Genomic DNA, 24892 nt, shown 5'->3' with positions numbered 1-24892 from the left:
AAAAAATTAGCGCCGGCTAACGCCATTCTGAAGCACCATGTGGGCGCCGTATTTATTGAATGACGTTAGCCGGCGTTAGCCGCCGGCGCCGTCTGGTGTGCGTAAAATAAAACGACGTACACCAGGCAGCGCTGGCGTAGGGGGATATGGGGCTTGGGCGTCAAGAAATGGGGCAAGTCAGGTTGAGGCAATTTTTTCGCCTCAACCCGATTTGCGCCATTTTTTTTCACTCCCAACCCCCATAGAAATGACTCCTGTCTTAGCAAAGACAGGAGTCATGCCCCCTTGCCCAATGGCCATGCCCAGGGGACTTCTGTCCCCTGGGCATGGTCATTGGGCTTAGTGGCATGTAGGGGGGCACAAATCAGGCCCCCCTATGCCACAAAAAAAAAAAAAAAAAACACTTACCTGAACTTACCTAAATGTCCCTGGGATGGGTCCCTCCAGCCTTGAGTGTCCTCCTGGGGTGGTCAAGGGTGACAGGGGGTGTCCCTGGGGGCATGGGAGGGCACCTCTGGGCTCCTTCAGAGCCCACAGGTCCCTTAACGCCTGCCTTTTGCAGGCGCTAAAAAACGGCGCAAAAGCGGCCGTACGTCATTTTTTTTGACCCGCCCACTCCCGACCGTGATTTTTGCCCGGGAGTATAAATCCGACGCACATGCCTCGGAGTCGATTTTTTAGACGGGAACGCCTACCTTGCATCTCATTAACGCAAAGTAGGTGTCCACGCTAAAAAATGACGCTAACTCCATGGACTTTGGCGCTAGACGCGTCTAACGCCAAAGTATAAATATGGAGTTAGTTTTGCGTCGAAATTGCGTCAAAAAAAACGACGCAATTCCGGCGCAAACGGAGTATAAATATGCCCCTTGAGGTCAGGGAGGTTGTAGCAAGGGTCACAAGGGATGAAAGGCAAGGGAAAATACAGAAGGGGGGCAGCAAGACAGATGGAGAAGGGATTGATTAAGGGCTATTGGGGAGGGGCAATTTTAGAGGGTGGGGGAGGGGTTAGGAGGAAACTTTGTTTAGTGAGGTGTTATCGTTTTGTGAGGCTAATAGCCAAGGTTATTGTTTATACCGGACCTGTTCTATTAAAGCTGCCTTTTACCCCTTAAGACGATGTTGTGTGGTCTGTTCATCCTTTTGGCCGTTGGGGCTTTGGGGGGAATCAGGCTTGCCTGGTCTCCCCCCGGGCTGATCGGGCTGTTGGAGCAGGCTGCAGAGGGATCTGGTTTTTTATTGGCTGTGAACCAGGAAAGGGTGGGTTCTTTGGGGTGGGTATATAAGGGGAGGGCTGGGTGTGGGCGGCCTCTTTGGCCGTGGTTCACACCCAGGAGGCGGTACTCGTTCGTTTTGGCCCCACCCACCCTCCCTTTTTTAATTTGTTTTGTCTGTTTTAGGGGTGTTTTTTTGTTGCTTAGTAGGGGGTTTAATTCAGGTCGCAGTTTTTTGCTATTTTTGGCTTAAGTAGGCTATAATAGGACAGGTATTTGTTCCTGAATTTGGTAGTATTATGATGTGTTTGAATTCTTTAGTTATGCCACTGGTAGGCAGGTCTGGTTGGGGCGGGGGATTTGCACGTAAAGCCTTTGGGGGGGAACGGGATGATGCGGAAAGATTTGAGGTCAGGGAGGTTGTAGCAAGGGTCACAAGGGATGAAAGGCAAGGGAAACTACAGAAGGGGGGCAGCAAGACAGATGGGGAAGGGATTGATTAAGGGCTATTGGGGAGGGGCAATTTTAGAGGGTGGGGGAGGAGTTAGGAGGAAACTTTGTTTAGTGAGGTGTTATAGTTTTGTGAGGCTAATAGCCAACGTTATTGTTTATACCAGACCTGTTCTATTAAAGCGGCCTTTTTCCCCTTAAGACGATGTCGTGTGGTCTGTTCCTCCTTTTAGTCCGATGACTGCTGCTTCTGTTGCAATGCAAGAGAAGGAAGATCTGCATGCCCGAGGAGCCACTTAACTGTGTATGCAAGCAGTAAACGAATACCAGTGAATAGAAGAGCCAAGTTAACTTGAAGTATCTGTGTGTGACGTCCTACAGTTTGCTTCTGCCGCAAAGAAAACAAAGGTTGCTCCAATCAGCTGACCAAGACCAGAGCATCATCAGCAAAATGTCATCTGGGATAGGGGAACCTCAGTGCCTCCAACACTCACAAGGGTGATATTGTTTTGGCCCTGACCCCTCTGTGCTTTAGAGAGCCAATATCAATCAATCCAATAGCACCTTGAGGTCTTGAGGTTTCTTTGACTTCCCCCTCTGGCCTTGGGATGCATTGGGGTAGCAAGAGAATGCCATCCTGATTCCTGAACTACCAGAGTCATGTTTCTAGTCCAGGTTCTTCTAGATATATCAACAGAAAAACTGGAGGCTGTAATGAATGCCCACTGAGGTGTGGGTGCCCACACCACTCGAATCTTGACTACAACCAGTGGGTTTCATAAAACAGATTTCTCATCTGGCAATCACCTTATAAGTGTACCAAGATACCAATATCTCATGTCATCAACATTTCAGGCTGCTGATTTCCCAGTTCTCATTCTTCCTACCCTCCACCTCACTGTTTTACCTACAAGGCCTACATGGCCTCTTCTAATACGTTCTCTCCTTTAAATAAAATATGCTTGCAAAAGAAACCATGATCTTACCAGCATATGAGCATTTTTGTTTCTTTTTTGGTATAATCTCGATTTGTATAAGAACCATTTGCTTTCAAATTAGGCACCATTCTCATGCTTTCCATGTTCATTTTGGTGCTTTGGAAATTCTATGTGCCTGCTTCTGTTGCACTTTTCCCTTTCCTCCCACACAATTGTGCTGCATATGGATTTCAATGAACCTCTGACAATAAAGATCCCACACATGTTCACTGAATCACACTGTCTTACATCATGCATGCTACCAAGAGGAGCATTATTGGTGGTGCGGGTGGAGGCCATGTACTGCTATGAACATGTCTCGTTGTGATGAGTGCTGACTCTAAGCAAAACGCTATGGTGGTCATTATAACCCTGGCGGTAAAAACCGCCAGGGCGAATGACCGCGGTAGCACCGCCAACAGGCTGGCGGTGCACCGCTGGGCATTCTGACCGCGGCGGTTTAGCCGCGGCCAGAAACGGAAAGTCGGCGGTGTACCGCTGACTTCCCGCTGCCCTTGAGAATCCTCCATGGCGGCGGAGCGCGCTCTGCCGCCATGGGGATTCTGACACCCCCTACCGCCATCCTGTTCCTGGCGGGTCTCCCGCCAGGAACAGGATGGCGGTAGGGGGTGCCGCGGGGCCCCTGGGGGCCCCTGCAGTGCCCATGCCAATGGCATGGGCACTGCAGGGGCCCCCGTAAGAGGGCCCCAAAAAGAATTTCAGTGTCTGCCTAGCAGACACTGAAATTCGCGACGGGTGCTACTGCACCCATCGCACTCCAGCAACTCCGCCGGCTCCATTCGGAGCCGGCTTCATCGTTGCTGGGTCTTTCCCGCTGTGCTGGCGGGCGGCCTTTTGGCGGTCGCCCGCCAGCACAGCGGGAAAGCCAGAATGGACGCCGCGGTCTTGTGACGTGGGTCATTTGGCGGTAACCGCATGGCAGGCGGCGACCGCCGCCCGCCGCGGTTAGAATCACCGCCTATATGTGTGATGTGGGGACCAGCACTAAATCCTCACTACATCCTTGGTTCTGCAAGTGAGAAATGAAATCCCCTCAATAAGGTGAATTCAAGAAGTGAAAGGACTTCCTCAACATAGCAGCAGCCATTAGGGCAGCACATTCAGAAGAGGTGTGGACCTAGGGAATGAGAACTTTTACTGGCTGAATAAGAGAGATCAAGTGACATACCTATAAAGACATATGCAAAAAAGGTGCAAAACGGATAATTAAACTTCTTGAATGTGAATGTAAGTATACTAACAGTATGGTATTCCTTATTCTTTAAAGAGTAATTCTGGAGTCCAACTAATCATAGAGCAGCCAATAGACGATGGTCACATATGACTTATTCAAGACTGCAAAAATAATAAAAATATATCAGTAATTCAGTCCATCCTCATTATGTTAATGATGTCTCTAAAAACTATTACCATTTACAAACAGTGGTCATGAAAAATAATAATCATTCAAAACATAATAATCCAATACTGATCCAAAGAACAAAGAACCACTGAGCTGTAATTAAGTGGGCTAATAGGAAAATAGTAATCACTGCGTAGAAAGTGAACTTAAGAAATGAAACCTAGTAATGGAAGGTGTAGTAGGGTAGGAATTAGAGAGAGACATGTAAATGACTTGAGTGTGTTAGGAATGGGATCTCTAGTTGGCAGTCAGTTTACACTCTGTCCAAGTAGGGACCCTTTCTCTAGTCAGCGGAAGGGATTCACACACCTAAGAAAACCTCTGCTCACCCTCTTAGTGGCTTGGCACAAGCAGTCAGGCTTATTGCAGAGGCAATGTGTAAAGTATTTGTACATATTCACACAGTAACACAGTAACAACACCACAAAAGGACTCCACACCAGTTTAGAAACATAGGTAATATTTATCTAAATCAAACAAGACCAAAATGACAAAAATCCAAAATACGCAAGAGAAGATATAAATTTCTAAAGTAAAAAGAGTCTTAATCCATAGGAATCAATGGATGCATTGTTTTCCCACAAAGTACATGGTATGTGTCAAAAATAAAGCCTCAGGAGAGGTGATGTGTCCAAAAAGCAAGCGATGCGATGATTCCTTACCTGCAAGAGAGGTCGTGCGCTGATTCTTTCACCACCGAATAGGCAATGCGTTCATTCTTTCCCCCTCAGGGGAATTATGTGTCAATTTCCGGACATGCAGTTCCACGTCCTTGCTGTGATGTTGAAGATGTGACGCCCAAGGTTAATGCATGAAAAATTCTGACGTACTGTGCGAAGCGTCCACATTGAGAACAGGCACTGCGTTGATTCTCCAGGTACTGTGTCAAATTTTCAGCCATAGGACAGGCGCTGTGTCAATTTTTCTGATGCGCAGACAGTGGTGCATGGATTTTCCCCTGCAGGGTACCAGCTTCCACTTATAAGGGCCCAGGGACTGGATTTGACACAACTTAGCAAGTCAGGACTCTCTGCAGAAGAGCCAGGCACTGCAGATGAAGTCTTTAATGTCCCTGAGACTTCACAACAGGAGGCAATCTCAGTTCAAGCCCTTGGAGAAACCTGGAAAGCAGGATGTAGAAAGCAAAGTCCAGTCTTTTCACTCCCAGGGCAGAAGCAGCAGCAGGCCAGCACAGAAAGCAACAGGCAGAGTGGCAGGTCCTCCTCAAGCATCTAGCTCTTCTCCCTGGTAGAATGTCCTCAATGCAGGAGTGTTCTAAAGTTGTGTTTTCAGCAGTTCAACACTTGTACTTATTTCTGCCTTTGAAGTAGGTAAACTTCAAAGGAAAGTCTGTGTAGTGCACAAGACCCTGCCTCTCCCTGTCCTGGCCCCCGACACACTCTATGGTGTTCGAAACTGCTTTGTGTAAGGACAGACGCACCCCTATTCAGGTGCAAGTGTCAGCTCCTCCCAGGAAAACACATCATGATATGCAGGACACACCGCATCCCCCTTTGTGTGACTGTCTAGAGATAATTCACAAGCAGCCCAACTGTCAGTCTGACCCAGACATGTATTCCACAACCAGGCAGAGGCACAGAATGGTTAAGCAAGAAAATGCCTACTCTCTAAAAGTAGCATGTTCAAACTTACAATTTAAAAACCAACTTTACCAAAAGATGTATTTTTCAATTGTGAGTTCAGAGACCCCAAACTCCATAGCTCCATCTGCTCTCAATGGGAAATTACCTTTAAAGGATATTCCAAGGCAATCTTCATGTTAACCTGTGGGAGAAATAGGCCTTACAATAGTGAAAAACTAATTTATCAGTATTTCACTACCAGGACATGTAAAACACACCAGTACATGTTCTACCTTTTAAGTACACTGCACCCTGCCCATGGGGCTGCCTTAGGCCTACCTTAGGGGTGACATACATGTAGTAAAAGGGAAGGTTTGGGCAGGTCAAACTGGCAGTTTACAACTGCATGCACAGACACTGCAGTGGCAGATCTAAGACATGCTTACAGGGCTAGTCATGTGGGTGGCACAATCAGTGCTGCAGGTCCTCTGGTAGCATTTGTGTTACAGGCCCTGGGCACACATAGTGCACTTCATTAAGCATTCACTATTAAATCAAATATGCCAATCATGGGGAAACCAATCACTAATCTAATTTAGACAGAGAGCACTTGCACGTTAGCACTGGTCAGCAGTGGTAAAGTGCCCAGAGTCCTAAAGCCAGCAAAAATTAAATTCAGCACAGGATCGAAAACAGGAGGTCAGAGGCAAAAAGTACAGGGGAAACCATGCCCAGTGATGACAGATATAACAGGGTGTAATCAAGTCATACAGGTAAAGATGTTGGAAAAAGTATGCTCAGAATCATGCATTCTTTATTGTATAAAGCAAAAGTAGTAGAGTTGACTGTATGTGTCTCTATCACAGAAATTAGATCACTAACCAATAAAGTGATCCTGTGATAGAAAGTTGCACTTGGTGATCATTAGGTAAAATACCAAATAAAAGCAAACATTTGCAATGCAATGGGTCTCACGTTTGCTTGAGTTAGAGCTATTAGCACTGTAAATTCCTAACTGGACTTATTTTGCCACATAAATTGAAAATGAAAAGTAAAACAGTTGACATAAGCAAGCCGATTAAAAACGACACAGCCGCCATGAGCTTGAAGGAGAGACACAAAAGGAAAAAGAAGTTTGCTTGCAGTCAAACGTATCGGCAAACGTGCAATTATTTATGTAAAAGGATCGCTGGCCAAGGCGGTAACAAAACTGCCCAAGGGAAGGACAAACGTAAAGCATTTACCAATGATAACAAAGGATTTTTGAAAGGCAAGTGGATGTGGATAAAGGCCCCCAGATAGATTACAACACCTCAGAGCACTTGCGCACTCAACCTAAAAAAAGGAGGACTCTAATGAAAGTAAGGACGCCCTGAAACAAACCCAGTTTCATTTCTATTAAGAAGCATTGGCAAAGACAGGTCTGGCTCAATACAGGTATGTGCATTCTTTGTAAAATGACAGTACATTCTGTGATATGTTTGGATGCCTCAACAGATAACACATACAGGCACATATAAACATAGTCTATACACAAAGTAACATAAAGGCACAAATTCAATGGGGTTTTTGAAAGGTGGTTCCTGCTTTTGGTGCTGTGGTACTTTGACTGAGTGGTGTTCCATAATCCTGTAAGCATGGAAGTGACTGAGGACCAGTGCTTTTGCATACATGTGTCCAGGGCAAGTGGTAATCCATGCCAAGGCCAGAGAGTGAAGAGTTTAGCAAGCAATGTTTTCAATGAGTGGTCCTCAAAGTGGCTACAGGTGCTTGAGTGTGTGCAGCACGGCTGTGCATAAGTAGCTATGTACAAATGATGTTGCGTACAAGGTCGTGTGTTGAAATCGTGCAATTATCCCTGTAACAAGGTCTGTAACCAAACCGCCCCAAGGCAGGAGAAACGTAAATCATTTACCAATTACATCAAGTGACTTTTCAAAGGCAAGCCCACGAACAAATGAAAGTGATGGGTGTGAGGTTAAAAGCCCACAATCCTTACAACAGGTCAAAGCTCTTGCGCGCTGAACCTAAAAATGAACTCTGTTCTACAGATAATCTGTAAATCAAATTTCAGGTAATCAGGTATTTACCACTCCATGTTTCGCAGGCACCACAGATATATAGTACATGTTTTGGACACGTTTTTGCTGGTAAAAATTGGCAGCGACCATAGGTCACTAAAATGTATGCATATGTGTTACAGCAGGTGAGGCAATATCAGTTGCTGTAGTGCATATTTTAACACATTGATTAACTTTTGTGTTACCGAGTCTCCAAACTGCAGTAACAGAGCTTTACACCTTGATAAAGGCCCAGGGCCATATTTATACTCCGTTTGCGCCGAAATTGCGTCGTTTTTTTTGACGCAATTTCGACGCAAAACTAACGCCAACTAACGCCATATTTATACTATGGCGTTAGAGGCGAATAGCGCCAAAGTTCCCGGAATGTGCGTCATTTTTTAGCGTGAACCCCTTCCTTGCGTTAATGATATGCAAGGGAGGCGTTCCCGTCTAAAAAATGACTCCCAGGCCTTTACGTGGTATTTATACTCCCGGGCAAAAGAGACGCCCGGGAGTTGGCGTGGCTAAAAACGGCGCATTTGCGCCACTTTTTAACGCCTGCTCAGGGCAGGCGTTAAGGGGCCTGTGGGCTCAAAATGAGCCCACAGGTGCCCTCCCATGCCCCCAGGGACCCCCCCTGCCACCCTTGCCCACCCCAGGAGGACCCCCAAGGATGGAGGGACCCACCCCAGGGACATTCAGGTAAGTTCAGGTAAGTATAATTTTTTATATTTTTTTTTGGTGGCATAGGGGGGCCTTATTTGTGCCCCCCTACATGCCACTATGCCCAATGACCATGCCCAGGGGACAGAAGTCCCCTGGGCATGGCCATTGGGCAAGGGGGCATGACTCCTATCTTTACAATGATAGGAGTCATGTTGATGGGGGATGGGCGTCGAAAATAAATGGCGCAAGTCGGGTTAAGACGATTTTTTCGACGTAACCTGACTTGCCCCATTTTAAGACGCCCATGCGCCATTTTCCCCCTACGCCGGCGCTGTCTGGTCTACGTGGTTTTTTCCCACGCAAACCAGGCAGCGCCGGTCTGATTGCGCCGTCTAACGCCATTCCATAAATACGGCGCCCGCATGGCGCTTCAGAATGGCGTTAGACGGCGCAAAACTTTTTGACGCTAAACTGCGTTAGCGCAGTTTAGCGTCAAAAAGTATAAATATGGGCCCCAGTGTCTAGATGAGGATATTGGTCTGGTAAAAAGAGCTTCTACTTATCACCAGAAAGGCTTATTGCAAATGATGTAATTTTCAATCCTGGACGGATTGCTACATACACAAAGAAAACACAATAAAAATTGTTTATCCAGAATACCAAAAGAGATAAAATGGTTTGCAAAACGGCCATCAGTTAGAAAAAAAAGCCTAGGACAGTGATAGATATTGAATTTGTGAACCGTTATTCTGATCAACTTGGTAGTGGTGGCCACAAAAGTGTTAACCTAACAACATATTTAAGAGCAACATAAAAGGAGTAAACACATCTTCCCAAAATGTAGAATGGAAAAGGTGTAATAGAGCACAATACAACAAGCAAGAGTCCATGCAAAGGCAAATTCATTACAGGGCTGCATTTAATCTAATACCTTACTGCTGCAAAAACAACATACGAGTAACCCAAGACCGTGCAGAATGGGAAGGGAGCGTGGGTAGCAAGGCATTCATAGGCACGCCTGGTTGCTGTTATCAGAAGTTCCACCAGTATTATTTACTTATTAACACTCCAGCAAAGTACATAGCATGTTGATAGGATGCATACAAAAAACAGTTTTAAAACCTGAATATTTATGCAAATTCTAAGCACAAGCAGACTGAAATTCTGGCTTAAACCAACCAGTAACATTTTTGGCTTGTCCAAGTGAAGTTTAAGGTCAATCCCAAGTGAATGCTGCAAATAAAACTTAATATGTTTTAATAATTTACAACAAAATCAATGGTAAGTTTATAATTTAACTACGAAACACGCTCTGGCGAACACTCATGTCCAGCCAGTGGCTTTTAGAATAGCAAACAGAATAAACTGCATTGCTTGATTTGTTTTTGTTTTGCTATGACGCTGCAGGTGAGGGCAGGGCTATCCGCAAACCGTAGGATCTTGTCACATAAGCGAGCCATGTGTTCAAAGCAAACATACAAAAGGAAACAGAAGTTCGCCCGCAGTGAAACGTATTGACAAAAGTGCAATTAACCATGTAACCAGCAAAAGTGCAGTTATTCATGTAACAGGGTTGATGTCATGCAAAGCTCTGTACTACTGCCCAGCGAGATCGCGCTGCCTACGAAATAAAGAGAGAAATAGTGCATAAACCATACAGAAAACATGGAGCATCGTATGTTTTCAGTAGTTGGTCTGTGTGTTTGAGGAGGGCTAAACATCAGAAAAGGCATGACATGTGCATGCCTTTCACTAATGAAATGAAGCCAATTTTAAAAGGCAAGCCCACGAACCAACCAAAGTGATGGGTTTGACATGGATGTGGTTGCAAGCCCATAGAGAGATTACACCCGGGACGGAGCGCTATGCGCTCAACCCTAAAATACCCATTATATATGATGTTTACCTATCAAAATGTTGTTTACAAACAAGGGTGGAAGGCACCAATTTCCCAAGTGGTGCATATGCAAATGAAGCATTATCCATCTATGAAGAAAGTAAAAAATGGAACTGCTCTATCTGAGTAAAGGAGAGGAGAGCTAATGTATCACAATTTGTGATCCTAGCGGAAGCGGGGAAGTAGTATTTCTGTACAAGAGAACTTTAGGCAAGCTCAATTGATGAAGGTAGTGTTCCATGGGGGTAACAGATGATCCCATAGTGGGGCGGGCTACTTTAGAAATTTCTGTATTTAAAGTTGCATGACAACACCAGGGTATCTAAAAGGGGGAAGGAAACATATTGAGTCTGTCCTGAGTATATCAAGTGACATGAGGTAAAAAGTGAAGAATAATAGAGAGAAGAAACAGAAAAACAGAAAAAGAGGAGGTTCACCTGCCATGACAGTGCCCTCTGGGTATGCGTTACATGGGCTTGTGGGTGCCATCTTGTTATACATGTGTATCTGCACGGGCCACACTTATTAGCTATAAAAATAGAAAGAGACTTCAGTTCTAAAGAGAAAGAGATGAGCAAGATGTGCAACATAGGGGGGAACAAAAGATAGCAAAATATAAAGTTAGTAAATGGAAAGAGTCTATGGGGGTCATTCCGACCCCGGCGGTCAAGGACCGCCGGGGCCGGGGATGCGGGAGCACCGCCAACAGGCTGGCGGTGCCCCGCAGGGCATTCTGACCGCGGCGGTTTGGCCGCGGTCAGACCAGGAAAACCGGCGGTGTACAGCCGGTTTTCCGCTGCCCTGGGAATCCCCCATGGCGGCGCAGCTTGCTGCGCCGCCATGGGGGATTCCGACCCCCTCACCGCCATCCTGTTCCTGGCGGCTCCGACCGCCAGGAACAGGATGGCGGTGAGGGGTGTTGTGGGGCCCCTGGGGGCCCCTGCAGTGCCCATGTCAATGGCATGGGCACTGCAGGGGCCCCCGTAAGAGGGCCCCACTTTGAATTCCAGTGTCTGCTTTGCAGACACTGGAATTCGCGACAGGTGCCACTGCACCCGTCGCACATTCTCCACTCCTCCGGCTCCATTCGGAGCCGGCTTCCTCGTGGGAAGGGGTTTCCCGCTGGGCTGGCGGGCGGCCTTCTGGCGGTCGCCCGCCAGCCCAGCAGGAAAGCCAGAATGGCATCCGCGGTCTTTCGACCGCGGAGCGGCCATATGGCGGCTCCCTCCAGGCGGGCGGCTCCTGCCGCCCGCGGGGGTCAGAATGACCCCCTATGTCTCAAACTGTTGCCAGAAAGTGGAAAATATGAGATATGTACAGGGTATTAGAACAGCACTGAGATGCCTTACAAATATATAAATAGAAGATGCATAAAAAGTGAGATGTATAGGGAAAAGGGAGTAGGTACATCATATGGGGTTGTGAATCAGTTACTGTATGTCTGAAGACAGGTCTGGTGGAGTGCCCCTTAGCAGTGGGCACACCTTATTGGGCAGCCCTGCCACGTACCATGCCTAACTAATGCATTTTAGTGCAAATGTCCACATCACCTCATTAAAATGCATGCCACACATCCTAAGGTGCCCTGGGACCTCCCCAAGGCACATTCTACTATGGCGCTATGTGCGTTATGTCTGTCTTATGCTGCCAGTTGAGCACAAACAACACTGTGGTGGAATGTCACTAGAGACGGTGTGCTTCCGGTTCACTGAGCTCCTTGTTTCAAAGTTCAGATAGGTCACAAGCAGCTGCTGCTGTCCATGCTCACCTGACCCTCTCTTTCCCCCAGTGTGTTCGTTCACAATCCATAGTTCCAGTCACCACCTAGTATGCAGTACTGCATACTCTCGGCCAGGGGGAGGGATATTACTCCATATACTGGGTCGGGTTCACCGAGAGCAAGCATCAGGCTGCAGTTTTAGAGCAACAGGCAAGGCAGTGTGTTCAGCAGAGTTTTATACTAGCACTCTCTCCATCAGGACTCCGGCTGGATTCTGGACCACTTACCCTGTGCAGCAAGAATGAGACCATGAGACCATCAGAGAGAGCCTGCCTCTGCCTGCCTACTTCCAGCAGCACAACACCAATATCAAGGCAAAATCTAGCAGACCTGGCAGTGGTTTATCTCAGCAGTGGTAAGTGGCAAGTGACCAGTCCATGATGAGGTAGTTTTGTGAGTGGCTATAATTACCCCAAAGTGGCCAGTCCATCCCCGTTGTCACTGAGGTTCTTATTATTGTGCGGGGCCTGGGACAGGTGTATGATATGTGCAGACTGAGCACCATTACTACAGTATTTGGCTATTTTCAGCCCTGTTGCTGGTTAATCCAGGCCTGCTGGTCTACTATAAGTTTGGTGGGGGGAAGCAGTAATTATGCAGAGCAGCTCTTTTGGCTAGCCCATTCTGTGTAGTCTGTCCAGTCCACCCACCCTGGACATTGTTGTTATTGTAGTAGGAAGAAGGCCTTAAGTTACTGATGAGATGACGTGTGGCTAACCAGTGGGTGGTTGAGGCTCTGATTGTTGCAGATAGGACCAAAGAATATAGCGTAGGCAATCTCCAGCTGCTGCCTGTTCTGCGCTTCATGTGATTTGTAGCACTCACGTCCTGACATTTTGAACCTAAACACTTTGCATGCTGGGACTAGTGTTTTTCTATTTTCCGGTCACAGGACATGGGCATACAAATCCCAGCATTCAAATTACACCTGGTTCAAAAGAAACGAACACAACTTATGATCATGTCAGCACATACTAAAGGAGATAGTGGAATGTTTCCTCACTGTACCACTATAAACCTCATTGGTTAATCCAATCACAGGAAATGTCTTTGGGGGTCATTCTGACCCTGGCGGTCTTTGACCGCCAGGGTCGCAAATGACGGAAGCACCGCCAACAGGCTGGCGGTGCTTCCATGCCCATTCTGACCGCGGCGGTAAAGCCGCGGTCAGAAAACCGGGACCGGCGGTTTCCCGGTGGTTTTCCCCCAGCTGGGCGAATCCGCCAGGGCAGCGCTGCAAGCAGCGCTGCCATGGGGATTCTGACCCCCTTCCCGCCAGCCTGTTTCTGGCGGTTGTCACCGCCAGGAAGAGGCTGGCGGGAACGGGTGTATTTGGGGCCCCTGGGGGCCCCTGCACTGCCCATGCCACTGGACAATTACCATATTTGGGATGGCCCATTTGTCAAGCAAGCACACTGCTGGCCTTTGCTCATGTTCTGAGATTCTAGAGGGGCCGGAGCTCATCCTTGAGTGAAATGCTAAATACATCTTAATTATTTTGTGATATGGCAATGTTACGTCTAATGATTAAATAATTATTTATAGTTTGGAGTTTCCTAACCTACTTTTGAAGTGACTTTTTGTACTTGTGTTTTAAGTTTAAAAGGGAATAATGTGAGTTGTCCAGACGTTCTCATTATTTTTTTACTAACTTCATGACTGGCCACCAGTCAGCCCCTTCGTGTGTACCACTTCCTAGTCATGGTATTAGTTCACTCTTCCAGGCAGCAGATCTAGCAATGTGAGCTGTCAAGATACACCAGGGAAAACTGGCACTTGTAGAGTCAAGACTCTTTTAATCAGCTGCAGTCTTACCAGGTGACATTATGAGCATCATAAACTGAGCACTCTGCATATGTTGTTGATTATCTGTCCTAGGCTGTGTTACCCGTTACAATCAGTGACACAAGGAGCTGTCATCTACCAACATTGCCATTGCTCTTTATACAAGCTATTTAACCCACAAGCAAGTCATACAAAACAGCCTTTGTTGTCCAGTGACTGTCCTTAGGGTGTGGCTAATATTACAAGCTACTAACGCATTGCAGCCTACAAATTCTCTTTGTTAAATATCCCCAGGCCCTATTTTGTGCTAAAACAATAAATGTTTTAATTCATTAGTTTGATAGGTAAAAGTACATTAGATTGTTTTCAAAAATGTTTAATTTTGAGGCAATGGTGCCTGCATAAGTAATAATACTGCTCTGTGTGGTGATACAGATGTTTCCAAAGTTTGAGTACCTGCCTGCAACCCCACAACTCAGCTGCTTTTCTTAATCTTTAATATTACTTGTTTGTATATGTTGAAAAAAAATACAAGCCCCAGCATGCATTGTGCTGTAGGCTATACAGAGGCAGTACTAGACTAAGGCTTCACACGTAATAGTTAGCCTACTTTCACAATCCTCAGTACTTTATTAAGACAGAATAACCTGAAGAGACTTTCCTAAGCACATTTTGTGCAGAAATAAAGGGTAAAATGACTGTCTCAATCACTGTATGTTAGTCCTGACAGCCTTAGGGTGGTCTTCCCCTTAACTTTGTACCTACCTCCTCCACTTTGCTGACCTCGTTTCTGATGGATTTGGGACTCTGTGCACTTTATCACAGCTAACCAGTTCTAAAGTGATTGTGCTCTTTCTCCTAAACATGGCGATATTGGCTTATCCCCAACGTGGTGTACATTACCATTCCACATCCAAGATCAATTTGTTTTTTAAATTCTCCCTGATTGGCATTTTTCATGTCTGCAACTGGAGGATCTACACTTCCACCTGCAGAAATGGAGTTTGAACAGGCTAACCATGAAGTGTATACTGAGGCCCAGCTCAAAGATTTCTGCGAAATATTTGGGCTTCCTGTAAAGAGCACCCACAGAAGGATGGAGCTGCAAAAAGCACTGAGGGGCATATTTATACTCCGTCTGCGCTGAATGTGCGTCAAACATTGTGATGCACATTCAGCGCAAACGTTGCCCCGTATTTAAACTTTGACGTCCGAGCCCGCGGATGACAGAATTCCGCTGTGTGCGTCATTTTTTCGATGCAGCAACCCGCCTTGCGTTAATCATATGCAAGATAGGCGTTCCCGGCCCAAAAATGACTTAAACGGCCGTGCGTCGTATTTATGCTTTCGGGCAAAAATTACGCACGGCCGGGAGGCGGAGCCGGAAAATGACGCACAGCCCGATTTGCGTAAAAAATTAATGCCTGGGTCAGGGCAGGCGTTAAAATGGGGCAAACACACCTGTACTTAATCAGAACACACAGAAGCAACAGCAGAGCAGCAACAGGGAGACATGGAGGTGATTCTAATCCAGCGTGCACGTAGACGCAGAGCCCAGCAACAACAACAGCAGCTACAACAACACCAGCAGGGACCCCAAAGGCAGCGCAGAAGGCAGGAGAGGATATTCCGCCCCAGAACAACCCTTCATGGCCTCAGGGAACACAGCATCATCCAGAGGTACAGGTTGAACTGGCAGACCGTTCAGCAGCTGCTGCGCAACATTGAACCGCAGTTGGCACCCACTTTGCTGACACCCCGCACCATCCCAACAGAAACCAAGCTGCTTGCCGTACTTCACATGCTGGCAAGTGGCTCTTTTCAAAACCTACTACTGCCATGAAAGGTAATTTCAATAGGGCCAGCTACATCAACATGATCCCATTCATTTTCTCTTGCAGCCAATCAGGGGTATGGCATCCAGCCATGGATAATGACACCTATTGGCAACCCGAGTACTGCAGCAGAGCGTGCCTACAACGACACACATAGGAGGACACGCACCATAGTTGAGAGGACCTTTGGCATCCTCAAGTCAAGGTTCCGGTGCCTCGACATCACTGGTGGTAGCCTCCTATATTCGCCGGAGATGGTCTGTAAGATCATCCTAACATGTGTAATATTGCACAACATATGCATCAAAAGGAACATTCCCCTCCTGGAACCAGAGCCACACATGCCTGAAGAGGAGGAAGAGGAGGATGCTGGCCTGCAACATGAGGGGGAACTACAGAACACGGCCGCTGGTATACGCAGGCGGCAACATATCGTCAACAATTTCTTTAATATATAATCACCATCAGCACTTTAATGAACTAATTTAAATAAACACCTATAATAATCACCATATCATGGTCTGGCTAATCATTTTTGCACGCCTTCATCTCTACTTATCAGAATAAGAGTGTTGCCTCATGGAGCATTGCTGAGATACTGATTAGGACACTGAAAATCCCAGAGCTAATGTGATGCGTAACATACAATGGCCACACATACACACACACTGTAAATGACATATGTCATGTACATTTCTCCTTTGAAGGCCCAGAGCAGAGGACCACACCTATTTCACACATACATGTTGAAATCAAGGTCCAACGCAGCATATGGCACACAACTAAGGCACCATCACTCAATAAGGGGAAGACAAGCCTCATACATGAGGCAGTCGATGTACTTTTGCATCAGTAACAGGAATGTCTGACCAGACCCTTGACAGCAGTAAGTCCAACTGCATCCAATATTTGCAAGGACTATCTGTGACCAGAGTTCCATAGAAGCAGAACATAGACAGCACAAGTGCCACTCATATGAGCAGCATTGCGCACATGACATTCCATGTACATGCCAGCCCATTTCCTAACTCCTGACACACCCATGCACCTGATCACAACCCACCTGTCTGAAGAGGTCCCTGGAATACTAAGATGTGTACCCTGATATTCCCTCCTCTACACACACAGACTAACAATAGCAATCAAGTGTGCTACACCCTTTCCTATGGTATGCCATTGTCATAGAACATCTGACTGCATGGACGTCAGGTCAATTAATACACTGGCTTCTAGTTTCCAAGCTCTGTTAGCACCTGTAGATTGCTTCCTGTGTGAAAATGTCTGTTGGCCATTAGAATGCAAATCTCACCTACAGGACTTGTGAGAAACAGATGCAGCCCACACCTGTGATCACCTCCATGCACAGCACCCATTTCAACAAGCACTGCCCCTGCTGATGCCTGGAACAGCATAGGAGTTGCCATTTTGTCAAATACACCGTTAAGCACTGATACTAATTAATCCGTGTAACACAGCCCTTGGGTTCATTTGTCACCTTCAAAAACACAGAACATACAGAGTTTGACATGTCAACTCTCTAGTTCGTCCTCCAAGCAGTCTGAGTCAAACCACTGATTATGTAACTTGTCAAATTGCTGGATCCTGATTCACCCTGCATTCTGTCAGCCTGACTGGCATCTGTCTGTGCGTCACACTAAAGTATCCCTGTGTCTACATATGTACCACACTTGCGTTAGCAAACCTCTCATTCATCAGGGGTTATTTGGCATGGGCTTCTTCAGTGCATACACAAATACATTGTATAGCATCAACTGCCTTTTAACTGTACCATTTGAGTTAAATCCTCTGTGAAAATCCCTCATCTGGGTCTCATTTATGCATGAATGACAAAGTGTGACAGTGTCCCAGGGCCGTATGCAGGGATTGGGTACAGGGACTTCCGCAGAACCAGCAACCTCTGATAATGTCCATGAAAAATCCACACATGTCAGGACCCTGACAGTTCACACACAGAATCACAGTGCTCACAACATATTGATGGGCCGTGTGTGGTTAATAGCTGCGAGAATAATCAGCACAGAGGCTATGATGTTCCCAGATGCAGTGGGAATTTCAGAGGCTAACCTGTGTACAAATGTTGTAATGACACCTGCCGGAACATGACACCTGAGACATTATCTCACTCAGCACACCAAGGTTGCCCTGTTGACTGTCTCATTACACGTCTTTAGTGACAGGGTGGGACCATCCCCATGTAGGTTCACATGTCCTCATCCACTTTACTCACATTGATCAACCAAGGATACTCAGTAGATACAGGAATAGCTGCCACCGACTCATGATGAGTCCTGGAACGAACTGTGACAAATTACACCCCAAAAAATATACAGGATCATCATTGGACCACACACATGAACAAGACACCTATGTGCAATTGATCACTGGAAATATGTGGACACGTGCTGCCTCTTCTGCTGGTCCACCACAGCCACTTGAGAGTTGTGGCTCACTTCTATGACCTCAACTGTGGTGTCATCATACATTTGTGATTCACCTTTGTCTGTCTGGGCAAACAACATGGTACCCACTTCCTCAATGCATGTGTATGACTCACTGTGGGATTCACCAACTAGTGCCTAGGAAGCTGTTGCCAAAACTCTAGGACATAGGATGTTGAAAATGTAGACCATTGACATGAACAAGCGTCTGCCATCTATCTGGTGCATGCTTTGTCACATGTGGTGTCTACGTTACCCTAAATCTTGGAAGTCCACATTACGGTTGTTGCTACATGTATGACTAACACATGTCCTCTCTCATTTCCACAATGACTTGCATCTAAGGATTGGACACATGGACGTCACATTCTTACAAGCATATGTGCAATAATGCTTCATGTATTACACACACACTTGGTCAACAAATAAATTACTTGCCAAAGCACACACATTGAGCCAAAGGCATTTAGGTATTGTACTTACGTCCGTCACATTGCTATCCTCTCCTTATGCCAAACATGCCCAATTTGTGCAACACATATATGTAGGCCACACATATGGCCATCTAGTGCGTCAGCCAACCGTAAAAATACTGTGAAGGAAGTAGCGGATAATGGTCCGCTGCAATATGATGTCACACATGTGAACATACACCATCAACACCATAGTGGGTGCAATCAGTCTATCTCTGATGTGTCCCAAATGTAACATAACATAAAAACTGAAAAAATGCCCAAAACCACTTCATGCACTGGAATTTTGACGTTCCTAGCGTTATGCGTCATTTTTCGGCCACCAATACTGTATTTGCGTCATTTTATTTGACGCACAGGAGTGAACATTAGGCCGCATCCAGATATTTGTACAGGCCATGTACTATTATTTGGATGCGGGCTAATTTTCCCTCCTGTGCGTCAAAAAAAATGACGCAAATACAGTATTGGTGGACAAAAAATGACGCATAATGCAAAAAAGGGCGGACATTTCATACAGGAAGTGATGTAATAGGATATCCTGTTTACAGATCATGTACAGTGGGTGTACTTTCACTTTCACTTTGCAGTCTATGATTCTTCTAGACTGTGTGGCTGTGTAGAGAGTGGTGTCTTAGATTTTGTGCTTTTTTGTCCTGTGTGCTGTCTGTATTGTCAATTTGTAAAATAAATATTGTTGGTGTATACTGTCCTACTGTGTTTTGTGTACATTTGTCCATTTACCTAGTGTTTTTGTTGTTTGTGGGAGTCTGTTGTGGGTAGTGGTAGTTTGGGGATAGTTGGGCTCTTTTAGTGGTTAAGTTTACTTTTCATCTGTATTTGTACCCCTACTTTCCCCCTTTTCCCCTTTCTATTTCTTTAACCCCTATTCCCTTTCACATTTCTACTATGTCTGGTAGGCCATGTCTTGGCAGGATGGGTGAAGAGGAGTTGGGGGGGGGAGGGGGTTCATATGGCTTGTGTGCCATTTCTTGCCACTCATGATCGAGGCAGGGGGCAGGGTGATACAGGGGTATCAAACAGAGGTGCGCAGAATCCGGTGGGGAAAGGTGCTGCATCACCTGCAGCGTGTGTATGCCAGCCAGAGGAGTGACCACCAGCTGAAGCACCGGTGGGCTGACCTCATCACCACGGAGCAGGATCTCTTGGACCACCTGGGAATCGTGATTGGTGGCACTGTTGGTGAGTACTAATCATGTAAATGTGCACGATTAAATGCTCTCAATGGTTAGAGCGGCAGACTCTGATGCAGAAATCTGGCCCGGGACCAGGGTTCAATTCCCGCCTTGGCGGGTCTTGGGCTCAATTTCCTCAGACTTGATAATTCTCGCATCGGTGCCTAATCTAATTCATGGGTCCCACTCTGTAACTCTGGGCAATAGCTTGCTTAATCTCCACAACAGCCCCAACAGCGCTGGGATGCCTGGTTTCACCTTGGAGGTTGCCCAGGAGTGGGCACCTCACAGGGAAAAGCCAGGAGGGGTTCCACAGCGGTATGCGTACAGCGCCTTGAGACCCTAACGGGTGAGTAGTGCGCTATACAAGTATGAAGTTTACAGTTTACAGTTTTCATAAGAGGATTTGTACTATGTCTGCCAGCTAACTTGCTGACTGTGTGTAATGCTGGGGAAACATACAGGGATATTGATGCACTATGGTAAGGATCACAATTGCTAGCTGTCAGGTAGCACGTGCTCAGCAAACTTACAGGATACTTTTCCATGAAGTAAATTGGTGCAGCCTTTGTGTCAGACAACCAAACAAAATAGGAGCCAATCATGTCTATATAGGGCACTTTTGCCAGAGAAGTAAAGATGTACCAACATATTGGCTAACTTTGTTGATGCAATAGCTAGACTGACTTTAGAATCACTACATGATGCAGAAAATGAGTGCTGGCTTCACGTCAATTGATTATAGCAAAGTGGCTCAGACATATGTCTCATGTGAGTCTGGTGAGTGTGGAAGGAAAGCGTTCATGGAAGTACTATGAATGTTTGGGATTATTGTGGTCCTTTATCTTTTTGGATACATGTCAGATCTGGATTTGGAAACATCGTGAAAAGGTGTAAGGTGCCCTCAGCTAACATCTTAGAATGTTTGTTTGAGTTAGTTGTGCCACATTCCAATTAGCGATGGCAGTCCAAAGGTATGCACATGGGTTCACATCTCCATGGTTGGTGCAAATCACCAAAGCTGGGCCACATCAATTGAATAAACTGTAACAACAGGATGGCTTACAAAAGTCCCTGCCCCTCCCTCTGTACATCGTACCTAAGTGTCATTAATGTGTCATGGCCACATAGCATGTTTGACTGGTAATGCAGTCCTCAAGTAACCGGGCTTTGGATGTCTCTCTTGGATGCACATGATGAGACGACTACACTCCATATTTTATTCAGGTCACCAATGACGGCGCATGTTTGCCACCACATGATAGTTAGGGCCAATGCATGTGTGCAGATATGTGTGTAACTGTCACAGGAGAACCATACTATGTACAAGTTGGCCGTGATATATCAGATGCAGTATCATCATGTCTGAATGGCTGCCATTTCCTTATTCAGCCTACACATTGTATATGTCTTTGAAATTGTTGGTCAGTGTACAGATTTTGAGCACATTTCTTCCTTCCATGCCTTACAGGTGGACTGACACCCTACACTGTGGGAGAGGTGGTGACATTTGAGGACCCCGACCACTCCAGTAAGTGTTGATATGTCTGTTATGTGTTGTGTTTGCTGTTTATGGACTCGTGTGTGTTGAACGCATAGCAAGGTGTGATGCGTTGGGCAATCATCTCTCTTGTTCCATGAGTGGGATTTCAGTTTCTCAAATGTTTTGAGTTGGCCAATGCGTATCCTATGGTATTATTTAGGGATTGTAGGCCATTCCTGGATGCCCCACAGTGAGTACTGGGGTGAGTCATGTGTATGACACTTGTATCAACAAGAGTCGCACTGGAAGTCAGCTCAGATTTAGTCAACCTGTCAGACCCACATCCTCCAAGATTGGTACAGCAAATTGCTTTCCAATAGACTTCTGCTTCCCTATTTACCAAGGTACTTATTAAACTGTAGGTAGAACCTCCTAGCAGCATGTACTTCCACATGTAGTGCTACAAGTATGTGGAACTTGAGTGCAATGGCCTAGGTGTGCATGCTAATCATGATCATGGGTGTTCTTGCAACTCTGCGTCTGATGTAAGTCAGGTCTTACTGGAAGTATATGTTGTGTACCAAGTTCTGCATTTCCTGACATGTGTGGCCCTATGATTGGTCTAGGGTTTGCAGACTCCTCATTGTTGATAGACCTTACCTGTGGTGTGTGTGTAGAGCCAAACATGTGTGGACTTTTCTATACACTCCTTGGTGTACATGTTGTTGGAAATTGATAGTTGTTTATTCACCGCCCCATCCTCAAACACAGGCATGGGTTTGTGAATGGGGTACCTAGTACTGATGCTACCAGTATGTTACACATACATGTGAATAAGTGACTGTTTGGTTGGAATCTAGTATACACACTCAGGTATGGCACTTGGTACTATACTGGCAAGTCCAGTTACAACTTGCAGACCATGTGGCTTTAGTTTTGCATTCCGTACACTGACATTTGTAGCCCAGGTCTTGGCGGAGGATACGCAGCATGATTGTTAGCCGATAACTGGCAGAACTCAGATGACAAGTCAAAGGCAGTTGTTACCCATCTTGTAGGTTATGGATGTAATATGTGTGATGTGACCTTTGTAGGCTGGCCTGCCATGTACTTCCTCAGGGACATTCAATGATCTGTATGGTGATATGAGCTGTTACAAGTACAGTAGATGTATTGTCTGATTAACTTCTTGTGCCATTTCACACAATGCAGTTACTAATGTAGAATAATTGCATTTGTCTTCACAGCTGCAAACATGACTCCAGACCAGGTCCGTGAATTCCAGCGCCGGGCCATGAGATACCAGCACATCCTGCTGGTGGAGTCAGGGTTCAGGAGGATGGCCCGTCGATATCGCCATGAACGGGCCTCCGGGGCCTGGAGGGCCTTCCCACAGGGTGACCCTACTTTGCCCACCACAGTCACCACCAGCACAACCACCACTTCAAACCAGGTGGCCCCACGCACAGCTGGGACTGTTATCCCTACATCTGCTGGACTTCCAGGCCCCAGCATTGGTACAGGTGCAGGACAGCCCACTGGCCTTGGCTCCACACACACACAGACCTCCTCCACCGGTACCCAGACTGCCCCAGCTCATCTGTTGACCCTGCAGCCTTCCACAACATTGCGCAGCACACGGACCGTGTGCTGCGCAAGTTAAGCCACCTGAGCCGGGATGTGTGCCACATTAACCGGTGTGTGAAGTCAATCAAGAGGACCCTCCGCAAGGCCAACCTCTAGACTGTTTTTGAAATGGGCATGATTCCCTCCCCTCCCTCCTCTTTCCTTGTTCTTTCAGTTAGTGGGCTTAGGGGGCTTAGTGTTAGGTTAGTATAGGCTGTTAGTTTAGTTAGTGTTTGTGGGTGGGGGTTGGGGGTCCTGATTCTTTCTATTTTTACTTATTAAGTGTGTGGGTGGGTGGGGGGCTATGTTGGGGTTCTTGTGTGTTTAAAAAAAAAATACACAAAAAAATATTTAAAAAAAAATAAAAATAAAAATACCCAAAAAAATATATTTGTTTAGGATAGTATAGTATGTGTTTAGGTTAGTATGTGTTGTCCTCCATGTGTCCCGTCTCATAAGGGGGGTGGGGGTGGATGTTTAGAACGTTTCATTACATGTGATAAGTAAGTGTAGCTTAGGTTAGTTGGGACAGTTGTGGGTAATGAGTAGTCAGGGTAGATTATGGTAGGTAAGATTTTTCCCTCAGTTTCCTCTTCTGTGATTAGCATTTAATAAATATTTGGTTAACCCTTAACAGTATGTGTTAAATGGTACTTGATCCTGGGTTTGGAATCAGTGTACATTAATTTTGTACTATTACATTTGTGTCCTATGCTACAAACAAATCCCAACTGAGCTGTACGATTGGCAGCTACCCCAGAGCTACCTTGCAAAGTTTCCACCCTTTGTTGCAACCACCAATCACAGTTAATATGGATGACAATGTGTCTCTGTTGATAAGTGTGTTTTCTACATCACAAACAGTGCTTCCTGACTTGGTATTGGGGGAACACTGACTGCAGTGTGATGATCAAGGACACCCTTATAAGATGAGTTCTCATAGGCACTCTTGTATTCTTGTCTTCATGACTCTCATATGTCATTTGTGACACAGTTCAGCATGATTACCTATTTGTATGTAAACTCAGACACCTTCATTTATGCAGTTTTTGTAGTGTTTGGTAAGATTAGTGTGCACTGTTATATGTGTTAGTATTGCATGGTGACAACATTTTGCGGCCACTATTTGATGACTTGGATATCCCTTGAGGAAGCATTATTCTGTCCAACACAGCATAATGGTGTATGGTTTCTCACTTCATCGGATATGTCCCTCAGGATGGGCAGAGTATGATGCAATCATGGGCACTGTGTAGATTTATCTGACTACATAATATCAGGACAGTTGTATTGACAAGCTACGTAATTTGACAATAGGCACATTTCAGTTATCTACTGCACAGTTGATATGTCACATTACCCAAAGACAGATTTATTGTGTAAGTGCTATTTATTGAAAAGTGCTGTAGTGCTATCTGTACATTGTCCATTATTGTGAGTCCATTATAGTGACATCTTACATTGTGATCCTACACAAGGGGTTCCGGAAATGCTTTTGACATGCTGTGGTTGATCTTTCAGACAGTGCAGAGGGACAGGATTTGCCAATGAGTAGGAGAGAGACAATCACTGGGCAGGCTGACAAGATATACAGTGGTAAGCAGAACAGTCATTTAGTAGAGTTGTTTGCAAGACTGGCATGTTACAAAGCGCAGGACCTTGGTAATAGTTGGCCATGTGGCAGGGACTAGTGCTTCCGGGTACTTTTCCTTGTGAATGTGATCTGTTCCATGTCTTCTTCTTCTGATGTGTGTGTTGCCTCCTCTGTCCTTTTTGTTGTTGGTTGTGAAGGGGCAACACACACCTCAGTGTTAGAAGACGTGGAGTCAGACATCCCGGTTGCTGCTGCCTGTGAAGGTCTTAAGGGCAGTACTGCAGCAAGGAGGATCTACTGGTTCTTGAGAATAGCAGCCACATCACGATGGTAGGCAGCCAGGTCGGCCCTGAGGGGTTCAATGTTGCATTCGTGCACGCGTTGACAG

This window comes from Pleurodeles waltl, chromosome 1_2, assembly GCF_031143425.1.
Source record: "Pleurodeles waltl isolate 20211129_DDA chromosome 1_2, aPleWal1.hap1.20221129, whole genome shotgun sequence".
NCBI lineage: Eukaryota > Metazoa > Chordata > Amphibia > Caudata > Salamandridae > Pleurodeles > Pleurodeles waltl.
Note: the sequence above shows the minus strand (reverse complement) of the source record.